The following is a 20,209-nucleotide window of genomic DNA, read 5'->3' as shown; positions in this document are numbered from 1 at the left end:
TGGGTTCTACTCAAATCCAAAAGTAGGTATCAATATTAATAATGGATTTTATATTAAAACAATCTTTTTCAAGATTACACAAACTCATAAATGATTGGCTAGGCTACAGACTAAGTTAGCTTCAATCACCTACGAAATGGCCTGGAATATGTAATGAACCAGACTAATAAGATTTACTCTAGAATTTTATTTAAAGAATACCAAGAAAATGAAGCAATCAGCATAAACTAACTGGTCTTAATTATATCAAGGATGGAGAAACGAGGCCATAATGTGCCATGTTCTAGTTAAAATTATAAGGGAGTAGAACTTATAAGCAAGTAAAAAAATAAGGGGTTAGAATAGTTGTGTCAAGGAAACAAAGTCATATAACAGAGTTGAGGACTTGTCAAAGCAGCCAGGCTACATAAGAGACAAGGCCAGTAAGAGGACACCTGAAGAATACATGAACCAAAGATTTGTTTTTCTTTAAGATGCTAAACATATTTAAGTGTACAAAAACATCAAAACCCCATATGTATATCTATGAAGGAGGAAAGGAGAAGGTGGGTACAGATACAGGTAGATTATTATTGTAAGATGAGGGCCTTTCATCTAGTTTATGGACCTGTGTGAGTGTGTGAAGGTTCTATGAAATATTTATAAAGGAAGGAAGGAAGGGAAAAGAGGAAAGGAAGGAAGGAAGGAAAGACAGGCATGTAGACTAGTAACATTACAAATGCATGTTGAATACCTGAATAGAATCAGTACTATTAGTGTCATGGAACAAAGCAGGATTTTAATTTTAAAGAAAAACTCTGAGGTCACAAACAAGGAAAAAGATGAGGAAACATGTGTCAGACACGTCCTAAATGCTAGGGATACAAAAGTAAATATGACACAAACCTCAAGGAATGCACTACTTGGAGGTTATGACTGGGGTTACTCAAAAAAGTAATTACAATTTGATGGATTAAAGAAAGTAGTGGCCATAGTAAAAACACAAATAGACGGAATCATCTAGGAAGTATATATATGGTGAAAGATATAGTGGGCCCCAACAGTTGAGAGATGGCCAGAGAAAGAGACAACCAAAAAGAGAACAGAAATAGATCGGAAGAGGACTAAGGTAATAAGGTAGTTATGACAGACAAGTGCTAAATGCAACACAACACCCCAATAAGGGTAAGACTAAATTCACTCTAAATTTGGCAGTTAGGGGTTTATCAGTGATTTTATCCAGAACAGTATTAGAATACAGAGAATAGAAGCCAGATAGTATATAGGGCTGTGTAGCAATTGAGAAATTAGAAAGTAAAGGCCTTGTATATAGAATATTCATTCAGACGATTATACATGGTATTGGTAAGGATGAGGAATAAATAGAGAAGTATCAATGGAGTCAAAGGGACTATTCGAAAAGTAGCAAAGATGAAGAAACAAGAACAAGAAATTAGGTAACTTCCTGAATGTACACAGTAAGTGATTGGCAAAGGATTAAATATAGTCCCAGAGGATTTAAAGTTTAATTTGTTTTGACTATATGAGCCCATCTCAACAATTAAAAAAACCATCACAACAATAAAGCAGATTTACACTCTGCAACTGAAGATAGAAACATATAGTTAGTTACTAAAGTGAAGAAGGGATAACATCAGGCAGTGGTTATTAAATCATATTCTTCCATGCCTGTTTTTAAAAAATTACTTAAAACTACCAAGAACTAAATTTTATGCTAATATACTCTGATGAATTAAATACAGTGCAGAGTACAATGATGGCATTAAATCTGAAGCTGCACTCAAATGAATGGAAGGTAAAGCATTGTAAATAGTGTTTAGGTAACACTGAAACCAATATGATACATGCTGACCTAAGAAACTACTTTTCAAGTTATTCAATATCATCCTTTACAGTTTCTCTCCTAAAAGCAAGTATTTGCTCTATAACAAGTAGATATGATTTGTTTTCACAAGGATTCTCAAGAAAACCAATAAAATAGAAAAAGGAAGGACAATTTGCTTCTTGGTCTGTTCTCAAATACTCTGTCCGAATTTATTTTAGAAAAGGCTAAGCTTATAACAGTTTTGTTACATCCAAAAGGAAGAGCTGATGAAAGAGTACCTTCCACTTATTTTTCAGCTCCTTGTGTCTCAAGCACTATAAAACCACTTTACAAATATTTTCTCATTTAATCATTGCATATAATTATCTTTTATCTAGTTAAATATTTTATTTTTAAATTTCATTAGTACATTTAATGTCTACAATATAATGACATTCATTGTTGGAAATTTGTACTTTTACATAATCAACCTTGGTTCTTATTTTTTCCGTTCCCGTCCTCTCTTCATCCACTCCCTATCTACAGAGGCTTTGCTTCCATTACTTTTCATTTTTTCATATTAATTCCATTCCCTTGTTTCCCCCTACCTCTCATTTCCCCTTTCTTTGTCCCTTTTCTTCCTATTTTACATTATTACACTTTTTAGTCCTTATTTTCACTTTCAATTTCTCACACTAAAGAAACTATTTGTGTAAAACAAGTGTCCTATTTATATCAATTAAGGGTATCGCCTCAATGTGCATCCATTTAGCTATAAATATCACTAATTTCTCATTTTTTATGGCTGAGTAGTGTTCCATTTTATAAAAAAAAAAAACCTCATTTTATATAGTCTCTCGTTCATGGGCATTTCGGCAGCTTCCAAGTTTTAGCATTACAAATTGTGCTGTTATGAACATGGGTGCACATATATCACTATGATACGATTCTTTTAGTTCTTTAGGGAAGATACCCAGCAAGGGAATAGCTGGGTCAAACGAGACTGCCAATCCTAGATCTTTGAGGTATCTCCATACTGATTTCCACAGTGGTTACACCAGTCTGCACTCCCACCAACAGTGGAGCAGTGTTCCGATTTCCCCACAGCCACACCAGCAACTGTTATTAGTTGATTTTGTGACAGGAATGAGGTGGAATCTAAGCAATGTTTTCATTTGCATTTCTCGAATGACCAATGATGTTGAACCTTTTTTTATGTTTACTTGTTGTTTCTACTTCTTTATCTGAGACGCGTTCATTTCAGATGCCAATTTTTGAATTGGGTCTTTAAATTTGGGAGGTCTGATTTAAGTTCTTTATATATTCTAGATAGACATTTGTCTGAGGAACAGCTGGTGAAAAGTTTTTCCCACATTCTGGGTTGTCTCTTCACACTGTTTGTCATTTCTCTTGCTGTGCAGAGCCTTTTTAATAAGAAGACATCCCACTTGTTGATTGCTTGTGCTAGGTCACGGGCAACTGAGGTTGTGTCCATAAAATCTTTTCCTACACCAAGTTCTTCAAGAGTTCTACTTAACCTCTCATCCAGCCGGTTGTTTCTATTTTAATATTTAGATTTTTAATTCATTTTCATTTTAGTTTAGTGCATGCTGAGAGATACAGACCTAGTTTTAATCTTTAGCAAGTTGAAACCCAGTGAAAGAGGCTATCTTTCCTCCTGTGAGGGTGTTTAGCTCTTTTGTCAAATATGAGGTGGCTGAGTATGTCTGGACTTGTTTCTGCATCTTCTAATCTGATCCACTGGTCTTCAGGCCTGTTTCTTTGCCAGTACCATGCTGTTAAATCACAATAGCTTTGTAATATATTTTCAAATTGGGGATCATGATACCCCCTAACTTATTTTTATTGACTAAAATAGCTTTTGCTATTATAGGTCTCTTCTTGTTCTAAATGAATTTTTGGATTGTTTTCTCAAGGTCTACAAAGTACACTGCTGGGATTTCCATTGGGATTGCATTGAATCTATATAGCAATTTTGGAAGTACGGCCATTTCATGTATATTGATTCTTCCTACCCAGGAGCAAGAGGTGTCTTTCAATTTCTGATATCCTCTTCAATTTTTGTATTCAGAGTACTGTAGTTTTCAGAGTAGAAGTCTTTAATTTATTTTGTTCAGTTGATTCCTAGGTATTTTCAATGTTTTGGATGCCATTGTGAAAGGAACTGATTGTCCCATTTCTCTCTCAGTCTGTTTTCCATGTACAGAATAGCTATTCATTTTTTTGTGTTAACCTTGTATCCAGCTACTTTACTGAATTTAATTATTAAGTCTAAGAAGACTTTTGGTGGAGTTCTTGGGGTCTTCTATATAGAGTATCATGCCATCCGCAAATAATGACAATTTGACTTCCTTTCCTATTTTTATTCTTTTTCTTTCTCTTGTCTAACTGCTATGGCTAATGTTTCCAAAACTATATTGAATAGGAGTGGTGATAATGGACATACTTGTCTTGTTCCTGATTTTAGTGTGAAGGATCTCAGTTTTTAACCATTTTGGATGATATTGGCTGTTGGTTTTTCATAGATGGCTTTTATCAGATTAAGGTAGAGATTGTCGATTCCAATTTTCTGTAGGGTTTTTATCATGAATACATGCTGGATTTTGTCAAAGGCTTTTTCTACATCTCTTGATTTTACCAGTAAGAAAACTGCAATTTAGGGATTATGCCTATGATTCTACATCTTATAAATGGTTATGGCAAGGTCTAAGGCCAAGTTTATCTGATCCCAGATCTTTCTTTCTAAAAACTACACTGAACTGGAAATGGGAGACAAGGCTGAATGATTATTCCCAAACCCCTACACCACACTAAAAGTATTTATGTCAAAAATATTGTTCATTTTTTCATTTAAAACTTTAAAGACATTATTTAAAATGCAAAGCTATCATCATTTTTTAATATTTTCAATTAATGACTACAGAATATTGAGTGCTAAAATGACAAACTTATACACTGGACATACCAAAGGTAAAATAAGTTACAACGTTTTATCTAGATTAATTTCAAAAATGGTAACACAAAATATTAATCAATCATCATTGCCAGGTTCTGGGAATGATTATATTCTCCAGGAAGGACAGGCACATCAGTCTCATGGGCAAGAAAGAACTATCTCCACTGAGGGGAACAACGGGTGGTGGTTAGGAAAAGGGCAAAACCTGTTGATCCAACTTTACTGGGGCACATCTAAATCTGAGCTTTCCGTCCCAGGCTTCTCTAATGCTGTTGTTATTTTTCAGATTTAAATCAGGTTCCTAAGTTACTGCCTATTGTTTGCACTTGTATCTATCTTTATGTGATTTCCCTCTGGAAAGTCTCCCTTCCTGTTCCCAATATCAAGACCATCTACCTCATCGATTTTCCAAATTCTCATATGAACTTCTGTTTATACATTCTGCAAATATTTATTGAATGTCTATTTATAAACTAGGCATTATTCTAGGTAGCAGGTATTAAAAAAGTGAACAAAAACAATATAGTCCCTGCCTTCATGGAGTTAATAGTTTACTGTGAAAAAAGCATATTAATTATGCAGTCATACACACAACACTGACAAGTAATTGAAGTGAAGAGACGGTACTTTGCATGGTGCTCCAAGAGCTTATAATAGGGGGAATCTGATCAAATCAAAAGTAGCTTTCTGGGAAAAATGTGAAAAGAATTGAGGTCTAGAGATTGGGGGGGGTGTTGACTAGAAAAAACGGAGGAAAGATCATTACACAGTAGAAATAGAAGGACTCAAGGACAGGGGACAGGATGGAGAGTATGATATATCGTAAAAAGACCAGCTCATGCATAAAGACTTGTGTTCCAAAAATTGTCTCTGGCTTCAACGTGAGGAACAGTGACTTGTGGCCACTTTTCCTTCTATAAAAGACAGGATCATATTTGGGAGGAACTGACCTTCTAGATCATCAGCACCTTATTTCAGTTATGTGTTTTGAGCTTACAACTTTTCTGAACATGTCCTTTCTTTGGTCATTTCATTTCTCTGTTCTTATGTAAAATCCCCCATATTATTGCCTAGGAAGATAAGTTAAAGACATGCAAGTAGAACTTAATCTATATATTACATACAGAACTACTGTATACTCATGGTCTCCTGAACAAGAAATCATAACGAATAGGAAAATGTGGTAAAACACACAAACATCTTTTAAAATGGTGATCCCAGAAAAATATAGTAATATAGAGACAAAAATCTGACTTTAATCATTACAATAATTTTAATTCAGATATAAAACTCATTCTGATTGAAACAACTTCCACAAAAAACTAGCATAAGAATAATTGCAGAAACAAATGGCTCCATTCATTAAGTCCAAATTCGACACATCTCTTATGATCACTCACTAATACAAGTTTTATTCATCATTTCAAATCTACTGTTTGAAGTAAACTCTGCTGTTGCACAGACATTTTCCCACTATAAATATCAGTATTATTAGCTATTCAAAAATTTCACAGAGCCAAGCAAAAACAAAACCTTTAGTTTTATATAATTTTATGACTCAAAAAATGTTCTAAAATATTAGGGCCACTTTAATCTTTAGTCAATATGTAATTTTGCATCTAAACATTAAATTATCATTTGTACTGAACATTTATATTAAAGCTATGAATATTTGCCTTTTATCACATGTAAGGATTTATGATTGGGATAAAAAGAATCCTCTATGCCATTTCAGCTAGGCTGCTTAAAAACATGTAAGTGGCAATATTCATCTGTTTTGCTTCATGTATCAGAAATAACATGTAATATCACACAATTAAATAGCCAAATAATCTTATGAGCCTATGACATATATTTTCCTTAACCTAGGAAGTCAGGCCATTTTGAAAGCTTGATTTTTCACTAAAATTCTTAAGACTCCTTCAAAATAATTCTAATAACTCACAACGTCACTTTCCCATTGTTTCTTAAATTTTATGTGCAAACATCCAGAGATCTGATTAACTGTACATTCTCATTTAGTTGGTCTGTGGTGGGGTCTGAGACTCTGTATTTCTCACATATTCAGATAAAATAATAGACAGTAATAGATGAAGGCTTACCCAAGGCAAAAAGAGAACAGATAATTTTTTTTTTTTCAAAAAATAACAAGGTCAAGCCAGGGAATTGGCTTAATGGTTCTGCTGCCTGCCTCGCAAGCACAAAGGCCTGAGTTCGATTCCAGGTACCAAAAACAAAATAAAACAAACAAAAAATAACAAGGTCATTATCAAGTAAGACAATGAGGACTGGACATACAAGTGTGTGTGTGTGCGCGCGCGCGTGTGAAAATTAGGCTTGTTTTCAAATATCTAGCCTTTGGGCTTACTTGTCTCCTTTAAAAACTCTGTAACATATTCAGCAGAGCATGGTACAATAGGCTTGTAGCCCCAGTACTCTAGGAGGCTTAGCAGGATTCAAATTCAAGACCAGCCTGGAAAATTAATTGAATTAATGAGACATTGTCTCAAAACTGGGGAGGAGGCCTGGGGGTACAGCTCAGGGCAAAGACCCTGACATTTGTCATTTCTCAAAAAAATCCATAGTATAAAAAAAGAAAATTAATTATATATGTATACACACATATATATTTATACACACATCCATATATAATACTTAATAATCAACATAGTTGTCACAAATTTATGAGCTACAAAGAAACAAATTTCTCATGTTGTAGCTAGAAAAATTATGGAAAGAAAAAAGTTATTCCAAACTAATTATAATTATTCTTGAGTGAATCCCTAATTTTATGTTTTATGGACAGATATTTAGAAAGCCTGCTAACTTTCCAAAAAGTCAAGTCTAAGAAGAAATTCACCAGTCTATATGAGCAAAAATTAATTTCATCCTTCACAATATATTGCCATCAATTATGAGTGCAGTAAAAATTCTTCAAAAAAAGGAAACCATAAATACAAATTCATGCACCTTATTACCAAAAATTTCTCAAAAAGCTCCAAAAATGAGTCTTATAATCCCTTTGTTGCTGAGTAAAATTCCCTTTCATTTTGACAGTATTCCACTGCAATCAATATCCACTGGATACTCAAACTAAAAGAGGTCAGTAATTCCTGTTTTCTTTGGTTTCCTCTGGAGTCCAAATTGCTACAAGTAGGTCAGCATCAAAAATGCCTGAAAACCAGAAAGGGAGAAAAAATTTCTATGGAGAGTCATATGAATCAAAATGAGAAGGTTGGATATTAGCCTTGGCTAATACTGTGTCAAAAAAAAGTATTTTACAGACCCACATTTAAAACACTATTCCACTTACTGCTTCCCACATCGGTTTTCCAGGAAAAAAAATTAAATTCTGTAACATCTGTTTTTCAAAGACTGCAACTGCTAGCCAGGAATTTAAGATTAACTTTTAGATGTTACTTTCAAAGTCTCAGTCATAATTTCTACTACATTCATACTGTTGGTAACTCAACAGTTAATGAAGCTTAGCGTTCTTATAATTCTTCTGATTAAATTACTGCTCAAAGTTTCATAAACAGGAGTTTATAATAAAGATACAGGGACATCATACTTGCTCAGGTCTCAAAATATAAAAACTAACATAAAATGTAATTCTAGGTTCACTAGATAATTTGTCATATGAGAAGATAAAAATAAGTTTTTAATTACCTCCATAAGACATAAAGTATAAACAAGCAGCTCCTCTTCTAGGGAAAGGAGATTAAGCATGAACAAAAAAAGAATGTAGGGAGGTTAGGACAAGGGCAAAGACACAACATATGTAATAACTATAGTTTGTAAAGTACTATTCAAGAAACATAGGAGCTTGGCCCAACAAGAGGATATTCACTGAACCCTTTTAGAGACTTTTGGTTACTGCCTGAAAGCACCTGTACAAACAGTCTTTTAGCAAGCTTTTATTTCAACTGAATCCCACATTTCCCCACTAGTGAATTTAAATGAAAAAACCCTGAGGAATGTAACATTTGCGTATATATAAACATACTACCATTGCCTGGTATGGAAGCCTTTATTCATGACAGCCATAAATCAACCTGTGAAAAGAACCAAGAGCGTATCAAACATCATCTTGGGTAACTAAAAACTCAGATGTATTTTCTGTAATTTTTGCAAGTGTTGTAATAAAGAAGTAAAAAGCTAGTATCTTATTGAGGATTTGTGTATCTATGTTCATTAGGGAGATTGGCCTATAGTTCTCTGTTTTGTCTGGTCCTTCTCTGCTTTGGGTATCATGATTAAGCTCAATCCAGGAATGACTAGGAGAATTGCTTCATTTTCAGTTTCATTAAAGAGTTTGATGACTAGTGGCATTACATCTTCTTTTAAAGTTCTTGTAGAATTCAGCAGTAAATTCATCATGACATGGACTTTTCTTTGTTGGTAGGTTTTTTAAATACATCTTCGATTTCACTGACAGAAATTAGAGAAACCACAACTTTCACAATAGCACCCCATAAATGAAATACTTAGAAATCAATCTAACAGAGAAAGTAAAACAATTTTTCATTGAATACTACAGTACTCTGAAAAAGGAGATTAAAGAGGATATCAGAAAACGGAAAGATGCCCCCTTGTTCTTCGATTGGAAGAACCAATATAGTGAATATGGCCATATTTCCAAAATTGTTATACAGATTTAATGCCATCCCAAACAAAATTCCAGTAGCATACTTCACAGACCTAGAGAAACAAATCCTAAAATTCATATGGAACCAGAAGAGACTTAGAATATCAAAAGTAATTCTAGACAACAAAGGTAAGGGAGGGGCTTCACAAACTGTGACCTGAAGTCCTACTACAAAGCTATAGTGAGTTAAAAAACAAACAAACAAAAAAACAAAACACCCAGCATGGTATTGGCAAAAACAAACAAACAAAACAAAACAGACTTGAGGATCAATGGAACAGATTAGAAGATGCAAAAACAACTCCACACTCAGTCACCTTGTCTTCCACAAAGGGTCCAAACATTTTCACTGGAAGACAGGCTCTTTAATAAATGGTGCTGAAAAAACTGGCTTTCTACATGTTGAAGACTAAAACTAGACCCACATCTCTCTACATGCAATAAACTAAAATCGAAATGGGTCAAAGATCTAAATATTAAAACAGAAACACTAAATCTTCTGGAAGATAGAAAAGACAACTCTTGAAGACATAGATATAGGCAAGGATTTTATGTGCAAAACCCCAATTGTACAGGAAATATTACAAAGAATGAACTGGGAACTCATCTTGTTAAAAAGCTTCTGCACAGCAAAAGAAACCACCAACAGAATGAAGATAAAACCCACAGAGAAAAAAATTTGTCAGTTGTTCCTCAAAGGACTGATACAAAGAATACATAAAGAACTAAAAAAAAAAAAAAACCTCCAAAATGTAAAGACCCAGTCCAGAAATGAACATCTGAAATGAATAGACAATTCTCAGATTAAATACAAACATCAAATACATGAAAAAATGTTCAACATCAGTGGTCATTCGAGTTATGCAAATTAAAACAATACCTAGATTCCATCTCACTCCAGAAAGAATAATAATTACCAAGAAATCAACCAATAATAAATCTTAGTAGGGCTGTGGGGAAAAAGGAACCCTTCCCCACTGTTGGTGGAGTGTAGACTGGTGCAATCACTGTGGCAATCAGTGTGGCAAATTCTCAAAAATAATTACACTAGAAATTCCATTTGACCTAACTATTCCCTTTCTTGATTATCTTCCTGAAACAATGAAAAACATCATATCACAGTGATATATGCACGTTAATGTTTCTACCAACAGTTTGTAATAGCTAAATCTTGGAAACAGCCCAAATGCTCCTACAGATGAATGGATAAAGAAAATAAATTTTTATATAATGGAGTACTTTACTCTGCCATAAAGAAGGATAAACCTAAGGCATTTATTGGTAAACGGATGCACCTTGAGACCATACTCTTAAGAGAAATAAATTGGACACACATGTTCAAATATCACATAATTTCTCTGATGTGAGGAACTGAAAGTATAAATGAGGACCAAAATGTGTAAAGATATTGGGAAATGGGAAGAAAATATTCAAAAAGGAAGAGGAATAGGGAGGGGGAGGGTGTAAAAGGGGGAAAAAAGGAATAGAAGGAAAAATGGAAACAGCTTTTTAAATAAAGAGAGAAAGAAGGGTTGAAGGGAGGGGAGGGGATTGGAAAAAAGAATCAAGATAGATTATGTACAGGTACAAATTCCCTATGTACATATAAAATGTATCAATAAATAATTTTTAAAAAGAAAAAGAAGTAAAAGCTAACTTCAATATATGTTATAGTCATGATAAAAACTATAAAAAATACTAGTAGACAACCCTAAATTAATGCATATGAGAAAGATTGATATTATACATTTCTATTTTAATTTTACACTTGAATTAAACTCCTTTTCCAAAGGTAAAAGTTCACTACTCATAAGAACCTTTTTCTTATTTTAAATATTTCATAGTACTGGGGATTGACCCCAGAGCCTTAAACATGACAGGTAAGCACTCTATCACTGAGCTATCCCTCCGATCTTTATGATAATGTTAAACAGCAGGCTACTGAATTCGAGGCATTTTTTTCTACAAATGGTAAAAAGTTCTAAGGTACTTAAAATGAGTAAGAACTTCCATTTCAAGAAAGAAAATAAGAACTATCTTAAAAAATGTAACAATGCAAGAAAACCTACTACTTTTTATTGTCAGCAGCTACCCTGGAAACTTGCTCCCTTTGGTTATAGAATGACAGATTAAAAGTCATTTAAGAATGTGATTCATTCAATAATGATAAAGGCAACTTTAACTTCCTATTAAAGTTTCATACAGCTGTCATACAGCTGTAGTCTTGAACAAAGCACTTTGATCCTAATCTCCCAGTGCTATAACCCCCCAAAAAATTCAAAACAAAACTTTACATTTCCATTCAAAAGTGAGTCATGTCATCAAAGGAAAATTTTATATATAAAAGCAGCTGATTTCATTCGTTTCATGCCAATCCCAAATCTTTTCAAAATGAAAAAAAAAAGACCAAAATTATTCTTTGTGTTTGAAATAGAGAGGGTATATTTTAGGTGCATGTACAGTTGATAATCTTGTGATAATACAATAAAAAACTAAAAAATGATTTTTTAAAAAGCTTAGCATAAGAAGTAAAATTACTAATCTTGAGAAACTGGACTCTTTGGAAAGCAGTATGTCTAGCAAATGTCTTAACTAACCGATGTTTTACCATGCCATCTATTCTCCAACACATTAGGCATATTCCAGCCTTGAGTTCTAGGCTCAACTTAGTTCAATCTTAGGCAGGTAATGAACATCTAATTTGTTTTCTTACATTGTAATAAGATTTACTTTTTGTTTTTCATTTTAACCTTCTAATAATTCTTATGAGTACAATATTACAGTTTTATGTTTGTGTCAAATGTCTTAGAGTTCTGAGATTTGTTTTCAAAATAAAGTTATAATCCATATACTAAAATTGAAAGCTGTGGCCAAGTCCATCAAATGGAAATAAGTAGTATTGCTCTATGACTATGATCTAGTAAAGCCACAATTTCAACAACTGTTATAATAAGGAACAGAATTGATAAAACTTTTCAACTTGTGGTTCTTGCTTAATTTAACTTCCAAGAAAAGAAAGAGGGATGGATCACAAATATTTAATTTTAATTTAAAAAGTCTTATATTAGCTAATAAGATAAAAATTCCTTTAATATGTACAGGGAAGGTGACCTTTGATTTGGAAACAATATTTCTTGTATAAATCTAAAGACCTCAAGAGGACTATGACCTTGTATTTCAGATCATGATTTCTACAAAATGAAGAGAGAGATAATTGTTAACTCCTCTACTCCCACCTCTTTTTGAAAGGGCAAAAGAGAAGATCAGAACCCTAATGAAACATTCTTTGGCCCAATGGGGAGTGGTCCAGTAGTTCTACCATTTTACTCTTTTATTCTGAGAGGCTAATTAAAAGCTGTATCAATTACCATAGGAATACATGAAATAGTTTTCAAGAAATTTGTAAAAAATGGAGGCACTGACTTACATGCACAGTGGTTCAATAGTAAAAACGGAAAGCAGTTCATCACTACATACAAACTGTTATCGATCAGTATAAACTAGAATTTGACCTCTTACAGTTAAAATTACATTTTTTAGAAGAAAGCAAGTTACTATATAAACTTAAGTTATTAAGTTCAAATTTAGTCCTTTGCATAAATTTTCTTCCTAGAGGACAGGAGTAAATATTTAGGCCCCAGAAAGCACTAATGATCACTTGTTTAAACTAACTTTTCTAAACCAACTGGCTAATATAAATACGTTATAAATTACAAAGTAATTATGAACTTAAATATTAATATATCAGCTTTTCAGATCTTATCAAATGCAGAAACATATTCAGAAAAATTCAGAATCATGATCACCAGTGATACTCAAGAAGCATTCTCACTAAAGGTCAAAAGTACTTAACATTAAGTAGTGATTATAGCAAATGCAAAAACTTCAAGGAAAGGGCTAGGGACTTAGCTCAGTGGTTCCATGACCTGCCTCCCAAGTGCAAGGTCCTGAGTTCGATCCCCAGTACAAAAACAAAACAAAACAAAAACAAAAAAACAACCAACAACAAAACAAAACACCAAGGAAAAGAAGAGCAATGGAAATTAGAACAGAAAAAAAACCTATCAAAATGCATAGTATGATTACTTACAAAATCCAAGGAATTCCACTGGAAAACTATTAGATGTAAAATATTTATTAAGGTGGCCAAATACTGTATAACAACAGTAGACGATAACTTCCCTAAACACAGCTAAGTTAATTAGAATCCTGCATGAAGAACATTTCATCCACAACAAAAATAAAAACCTTATGAGGAATAACAAGATACAACATTTTTAAAGAAGCTACAAAATTTGCCTGATGAATATAAAAGACAATCACAGATTACAGATGCTATTTTTTCCCAAATTAACCTATAAAGTCAATGTAAATCTTGTCAAGATCCTAATAGAATTTTTTTCTATGAGACTTAACAAAATGAACCTAAATTTCACATGAAAAAACTGGACAACCAAGGAATATTTGAAAAAACATTAATAGAGTAATTGTTCAGATAGCAAAAAGTCTATAAAGCAAAAATAATTTAAAACTACAAAGAAATAAAAAATAGATAAGTTGTGTTAGCACAGTTGTGTACCCATTCTAGAAAAAATGAAGGCCAGCCTACATTATATATTTTTTAAAAACATTAAAAAACTAAATTTTTAGATGATTTTATTAGAGCAAACTATAGGAAAATTTCTGTACAATATAGGGATAGAAAGTTCTTCCTATGCCAGATAGAAGATAGAATACTGAGCAGCCATGCAAGTAAAATGGAAAAATTGACACATATGGCTACACTAAAAAAAATAAAAAATAAAAAGCATGGGCTAGGGATTTGGCTCAGTGGTTCCGCAGCCTACCTCACAAGAACAAGGTCCTGAGTTCGATTTCCAGTACCCCTCCTCAAAAGAGGCAGGAGGTATCTTATACAGGTGCAAATTCCCTATGATGAATGTGATCACTATGTATGTCTAAAATGTATCAATAAATCTTTTGCTATTTAAAATAAAATATTTAAAAATGTTTTTATTCTTTTTTTATTATTTAGAGAATACTTTATTAGTTTCTGTAATCAAACCCGCATAGATAACACCTTACATATTTAATATGGTGTGTTACCCCTGTACAAATGGAAAAAAATTAACATTTCTAAACCAATATGGCTGTTAATTTCTGTACAATGCCAACTCAACACAGAAAACTGGGATAACTTTTTCCAAAGTTGACAGCACAGTTAAAGTTTCCAAGAATTCAAATTGTATATATGTGTGTGTCTGTGTGCGTGTGTGTTTATTTATATTTATATAAAAAAGACTGATAATAGCAGTATGTTATTCATCAATAGCAGCAACAGCTTTTCCAGGTTCTGCAGTCATCTGAACAAAATTATAGACATCCAGCACACTCCATTAAAAAAACAAAAACAAAAAAAACAAAGAAAAGAATAATGCCCAGAAAACAGCAAAGTTCTGTTACTGTTGTGGTACCTGGCACCATTTTTTACTAGCATCTTAATCATCATCTGGAAAGAAAACATTCTAGAGTAACATCATTAAAAACAACTCTGATAAAGCACAGTCACTACTACGTATCATAAAGCAGGTACAAGATATTTTACTTTCACAGAGGTATGATACAGTGCTGTCCTACATCTATAATACTAGAGGATACAATTAAAAAGGCATTATTTCAGACTTGATTCTTCTTTTTCCAGCAGAGGGCTCAAAGGATGATATGACACAGCTCTGTAAAGAAATGTACTTTCTTAGATAGGGTTTCCTTTCATTAACGGCACAGAGAGGAAGAAGAGGAAGAAGAGGAAGAGGAAGAGGAAGAAGAAAGAAGGAAGAAGAAGGAAGAAGGAGAAGAAGGAGGAGGAGGAGGAGGAGGAGGAGGAGGAGGAAGAAAAGGATTCATACAAAGATGATTGAGTGAAGGCAAGCAATACTCAACCTAACTAGTATTTTATCAAATGTCATGTTTGAAAGGTAAAAGCTCTACTGAAGAGAGAGACGCCAAGTAGTAGTGCTTCAAAGCTTCAGACCACAACCAAAATTGTGTCCTTTCAGAAAGAAGTTGTAGGCAAGCATCACTTATTTGGGTATGTTCAAGGACGCTAACATCAATATTTAATCCCTGCTCACACATCCACGAAGAAGGGGAGATCACTTACTACTGTACTTTGATTTTGTCAAACTAATCACCACCATGTTACAAAAATAGCAAGCTGCCATAGAAAAAAATAAGGCTCCTCTATCCAGCACCAGTTATCTGCAGTTCTTCACCTCCAGGTCTATAAACACTATAACTGCTATAACTGTACCCCAAGAACATAAGGGAGCAAAGAAACCCTGTTTAATGTACTAGCTGGGAACACTATGTTGTTCAGGCTGAGAATGTTTTTTATTCTTTTAGGTTAATTTTATTGGGACATTTTAGATATACATAGATCACATTTGTCATAGGGAATTTGTACCTGTATATATCTTGATATTTTCCCCCAATTCACTCGCCTCCCTTCAACCCATCTTCCCCTCCTTATTTACAAAGGCTATGATTCCATTTTTTCCTTCTATATTCTTTTTGTTTCCTGTTCTTTTTCCCCACACCCTCTTTTGTTCCCTTTCCCATTTGAACATTTTTTCCCATTTCCCACTATCTATCATAAATTTTAGTCCTTATTTACATTTTCGGTTTTTCACATCAGAGAAACAATGTGCTCTTTAAACACATGTGGCCAATTTATTTTGCTTCAGAGTGTGGTCTCAAGGCATATTCATTTACCTATAGATGCCTCATTTAACCTTCATAGCAGAATTGTGCCCCACTGTATAAAAACACCGTATCTTCTTTTTTCCACTCAACCACTGATGGAGATTTGGGCTGTTTCCAAGATTTAGCTATTACAAATTTTGCTGTGGATGTGCACATATCATTGTGGTATATTTTTAATACTTTTGGCCAGATACAAAGAAGGGGGATAGTTGGGACAAACAGATCTTCCAGTTTTAGTTTCTCTCAAATGACCAGTGATGAACATTTTTTCATATATTTATTTGATGTTTGTACTTCACCTGAGAAGTGTCTATTCATTTCAGGTGCTCATTTTTGGACTGGGTCTTTAAATTTTGGAGGTCTGGTTTTTTGAGCTCTTTATATATACTACATGTTAACTCTTTGCTGAGGAACAGCTGTGTGGGCTGTCTCTTCACTCTGTTGGTGGTTCAGCAGCATAGCTGGATATAAAGTAAATACTCAAAAATCAATAGCATTCCTGCAGACAAATAACAAATTCACTGAGAAATTAAGGAAACCACATCTTTCACAATAGCACTGAAAAAATGAAATACTTAGGAATCAATCTAATAAAGGAAATAAAAGACCTTTGCATTGAATACTACAATACTCTGAAAAAAGAGATTGAAGAGGATATCAGCAAATGGATAGATACCCCTTGTTCTTGGCTAGGAAGAACATAGTGAAAATGGCCATACTTCCAAAATTGCTATACAGATTTAATGCCATCCCAATCAAAATAACAACAGCACATCTTACAGAACTAGAGAAAACAACCCTTAAATTCATTTGGAACCAAAAGAGACCCATTCATAAAATGGACAGCCGAAATGAATAGACACTACTTCAATGAAGAAGTATAAATGGCAAATAAATATTTGAAAAAACGTTCAACATCACTGGTGATTTGAGAGATACAAATTAAAACAACACTGAGATTCCATTTCACTCCAGAAAAAAATGGCAAGAAATCAACCACTAACAAAGCAATTCTGGGCAACAATGGCAAGGCAGGTGGCATCACAAGCTCTAACTTGAAATTATACTACAAAGCTATTGTGTTAAAACAGTATGGTACTAACAAAAAGACAGACCTGAGGATCCGTGGAACAGATTAGAAGATAAAGAAACAACTCCAAGGGCCGGGGATTTAGCTCAGCGGTTTGGTGGCCTGCCTTGCAAGCGCAAAGACCCGAGTTCAATCCCCGGTACAAAAAAAAAAAAAAGAAAAAGAAAAAGAAACAACTCCAAATACCTTCACTGGAAGAAAGCCTCTTTAATAAATGGTGCTGGAAAAATTGGCTTTCCACATGCCAAAAATTAAACCTAGACCCATATATCTCATCATGTACTAAACTAAAATTGAAATGGAACAAAGACCTAAATATTACAACAAAAACTCTGAATCTATTGGAAGATTGAATAGGTAGAATCCTTAAAGGTATAGCTGTAGGCAAAGATTTTATGAGCAAAATTCCAGTCACACAGAAAATAATACAAAGACTCAATAAATGGTATCTCTTCTCATTAAAGAGCTTTCTCAGTATTTTTCTGATAAAAGACACACAAGCCCTAGCTTCTGATAAAATCTCACATCCCCTCTTTCCTGTTTAAGCATTTAAGCATATATCCTCTAGTGAGCCAATGTTTCTTATTGAAGTATACTGCATTTCTCACATATGGTTCCCAGGCCTTTTTTCCTTATCAAAGCAAATTCTATGAAAGGTTATTAATTACACTGATCTTTTTCAACTAATTAAGATATTCTTGCAATGACATTTATATACATGTTGTTACGTTTCTATTTATGAAAAATGACATTTATATACATGTTGTTACATGTTTCTATTTATGAAAACAGAAGCTACAATAAAGGCCCTATATAGAACAATTTGTTATATGATGCTGTTAAAATATACCACAATTTATTCTTTGTTCTGACAAATAGCATGTGGCTTAAGTGAAATATAACATTACAACTACATAAAGAATGAAAAGTTATTCACTATAGTCAATATACTTCTAAAAACCTTTATTTAAGATATAAGTCTGCAATTAATGGTCAGATGGATACTAGATTCAGCCATTTCTGTGTTTTCAAAACAAGACCAAGCTCAGAACATAATTTAACACATGCTTGCATAATACCCTTCATGCTTTATTTTAAAATTCCACATAGATTTAAAGTACTTTTGTGGGGTTTAAGTTTCCTGTAAGATTTTCTCCTTCTAAAACTTTATGTAGTAAAGAATAATCAGTTAAATCCTGTATCTTTATAACCCAGCTTTATAGACATCAGCCAGTCACAGTAGAGATTAACGTATTTTCTCTGTCTCATAATCATAAAATCTGAGTTGCCTTTAATATTTTACAGGGTTAGCCAACTTAATACTAAAGTTTTCAAAAGTATTAGGGGTAGAACTGTTAATATATCATTGGGAAAGATTCTACTCTTTATAAAGTATATCACTATTAATTTACGTTTAGCAGTAATTTTTCAGAGATTGAGAATACTGAGGGAGAACAGATTTACCCTATGCCTATTACTGTACCTTCAAATGACCACAGCTGCAAAATGAGAGGAAAAGTTGCCATATCAAAAAGAAATTTTCCTACTGTAAGGGAAATTTTCTTAAAAATATATACCAAGGTTTAAAGCCTAGGATTTCCTAGAATTTGTGACTTTTTTATATTTAGATTTCTAACTTATTCTTGTGTATGATTTAAGGTATGGATCTAGCTTTATCTTCTTCCAAAAATGGATTAACTTTCAAAACTTAATGAGTCTTTGTCCTCAGTAATTGTGATGATGCCACCTATACCATAAAATAAATTTCTGTATGTGCCACAGTCTAGTTCTGAATTTTCTTTTCTATTCCACTGGTATAGCTGCCTGCATATAAGCTAGCACTATACTGTTTTTAGTGCAGAGGCTTTATAATGTTTTTAATATCTAGTAACTAATCTTCCCTTATAGTTTTTCAGTGTATTCCTAGCTCTTCTAGTATATGAGTTTGATGTTCTTGTTTTACAGATTTGACTCAATCATAAACTTAAGGATTCAATAAGAATTACGCTCAAAATAATTCAGATGGCAAAGCACAAAAAATGGAACTATCAAATAACTATCACTATTTTTGCATGACCTTCTCTTTTAGCATATTTAAAAACTAACAAAATATCAAATAGTTTCATGTTCGAGGACATTAAAATTTATTTGTATTTACAAAATGTTGTAATATAACCTATATTCTCATTTACCACTAAAATCTCAAATTAGTTGCTGACTAAAAATGGGAAGATTAGGAACTAGTAGTATTGCTCAGTGCTACAGTGCTTGCCTCATCTGTGCAAGACTCTGGGTTTAATCCTCAGCAATGAAAACAAAAAGTAAAAAAAAAAAGTAGGATTAGAAAATAGGAAAATCATTATTTTGGCTAAATGTTTGTGGATTGTGATAATATTAAAAAGTAAAAAAGATGGGTGTTTTTCCTTACAATTTTTTTATTTTTATTGAGTTTATTGGTACAATCTAGGTATACAATACAGTTATATTCATTATTGGGATCCTGTACCTTTACATGATAGGTCTTGATTATCATTTTTTCCCCTTGTCCCTGCCCTCCATTCACCCCCTCCTCCCCTCCCCATTTACAAACACTTTATTTCCAATTTTTCAATTTCTCATGTTTTTCCTCTCCCTATTACCTTTCCCCCACCCTTCCCACTTTCCCTACACCTTTAGCCCTTTACTTCCTATTTCACATTATTAATTATCTCATTAGGGTCCTGTGTACTATTACAGTTTTTCACACCTGAGAAACTATTTGGTATTTCAGTTAAAGAAATCTCTGTATGAACATTAAAAATAGGGAATCCTAAAATAAAAGTAAAAAGGAAAGTAAAAGAGAAAAGGCAATGATGTAAGATTTAAATAATCCTTAATTCTGAAGATGAAGATGGTCCCTGAACATATTTAAATTGCTTTTTGCTCTTG

General features: G+C 33.2%; 1 protein-coding gene across 3 annotated transcripts in view; it reads right to left on the bottom strand.

The window, feature by feature from the left end:
- Positions 1–20,209, bottom strand: part of Cnksr2 (connector enhancer of kinase suppressor of Ras 2) — a 263,447-nt gene that overhangs the window by 217,216 nt on the left and 26,022 nt on the right. The gene's annotated exons all lie outside the window — the stretch shown is intronic.

The sequence above is a fragment of the Fukomys damarensis genome, unplaced genomic scaffold (genome assembly GCF_012274545.1).
Source record: "Fukomys damarensis isolate Sample0158 unplaced genomic scaffold, DMR_v1.0_HiC HiC_scaffold_39, whole genome shotgun sequence".
In the NCBI taxonomy this organism is placed as follows: domain Eukaryota; kingdom Metazoa; phylum Chordata; class Mammalia; order Rodentia; family Bathyergidae; genus Fukomys; species Fukomys damarensis.
Note: the sequence above shows the minus strand (reverse complement) of the source record. Positions and strands in the feature narration are given on the sequence as shown.